Source organism: Helianthus annuus, chromosome 16 (genome assembly GCF_002127325.2).
Source record: "Helianthus annuus cultivar XRQ/B chromosome 16, HanXRQr2.0-SUNRISE, whole genome shotgun sequence".
Classification (NCBI taxonomy): domain Eukaryota; kingdom Viridiplantae; phylum Streptophyta; class Magnoliopsida; order Asterales; family Asteraceae; genus Helianthus; species Helianthus annuus.
This window is the reverse complement of record NC_035448.2, coordinates 73088478-73090119: the sequence shown is the minus strand read 5'-3', so window position 1 is coordinate 73090119 and position 1642 is coordinate 73088478. Positions and strand designations below refer to the sequence as shown.

The 1642-nt window shown below is 34.4% G+C and overlaps 1 long non-coding RNA gene across 1 annotated transcript; it reads left to right on the top strand.

The window, feature by feature from the left end:
* Nucleotides 1-667: 667 nt before the first annotated feature.
* On the top strand, nt 668-1093 carry LOC110883662. Its single transcript, XR_002560543.1, has 2 exons — nt 668-714; nt 870-1093. It is a non-coding gene; the product is annotated as an uncharacterized LOC110883662 (long non-coding RNA).
* Nucleotides 1094-1642: the final 549 nt, after the last annotated feature.

Below are 1642 nucleotides of genomic sequence, written 5' to 3'. Positions count from 1 at the left end.
ATTTGATATGGTTGTTCATATGTATGAGCATATATGCTAATAAGAATGTGAATGTAATGACATGAGTGTATAGGAATCATGTCAAGATGGATGGGAGCTTTGAAGGCTAACGGGCTAAGAAGACTCAATCAAGTAAGCGAACGAGAATACGGACGCGCAAGGTAAGTGAATCCCGAACCTACACCTTAGATGTAAAATGTATTGTAGTATAATGATTATTGTGAATCATGTGAGAAAGTATGATACAATGGAAGTAATAAGGTAAGTTTACGGTAAAGGTGTCGAAAATGGTTAAGAAATAGTTTCTATTAAGTATAGGTAAGAAAGAAGCTTACATGATGGTATTATGCATAAAGATGAAATAAGTAGTTATACGCGTAGGTATGGGTTAGTTTGTAAGTAAGTAATTGGGAATCATAGGAGAGTATGACTATAAACTCGTAAGTATGGAGAATTAAGTGTATGCAAATTACATGTATTGACGGGTGCGTTTAGGATTGAAAGTAATATTGTGTAGAATGTAAGTTGTACGCACATGTACAAATAAAAAAGGGTATGTATGCATGTATTGGAATATAGTTATATGTATAAATGAATGAGACTTGTTATGCGTATACATTGATATGTTCGTATGAATGAATTCTAAAGATGCTAACCATTTTCCTATTTAGAATGAAATAGGGAATGCAGGTATACTAGTGATGGAAGTTGAAGGTAGGCGCCAAAATCCAATGCGGGTGGTTTGAATGGATGGATGAATGGACTAACATAAGCGAAAGCATGATATGTTAACGCCTAATTATGCATGTTTAAATTTTATATATGATGACACCGGTTGCTAATGATGTGATTGTACGTGGTGTCTGCAGGTTGTACAGAACTGTGGATTCTCATCATGGAGTGTAAAAGGTTGAAGATCGAGTCAAGAGATGGATTGTACATGTGGGTGCATGGTCACGTAATTTAATAGTAGTATGTCTGATTTTTATAAATTTATAGAAAGCATTAATGTATTTAAGGTAAAAGAGTGAATTAATGTATTTCTAAGTATGTTAGAATGAATATGATGAAAGAAAATTTTTAAGTTCGTATTTCCGCTGCGACTTTTGGTTAAAATGTGTTAGGGCGTTACACCTCACCTCCCTACACTCCCTACTAGTGTAGTATTCTATTCCTGGCTCACACTGGCCTCAGAAACAATGTCTGTCTAGGTGCTGGTATTGTCAGCATGTTTACTTGGTTATCCGCTCACTGTGCTAACTGTGCTTTCGTGCATCAAGTTTGTCACTAATGTTTGTGTGTAAATAATAAAGTGACAGTATAAAATGTGATGCATGGGTATGTATGTATCAGAAAACCGAAAGCAGTTTAATCATAATTGAAATCAAGCATAGTAATTAAGCACTAACTAAATATTAATTAATTCATACGGATACCTGGATTTGTGAGGGTTGTCACAACAACTGGCACCAAACCGGTAATTTCCGTACACTTTTATAATTATTTAATGACTACAATTATGTGCTTAAATGTCAACATTGTCAGATTACATACTAAACAAGTGAATTCATGCACGTTTTATACTACAAGAATTACTTTATGCATTAATGAACAGCGTTGCGTCAGAAATACTAGTAAACTC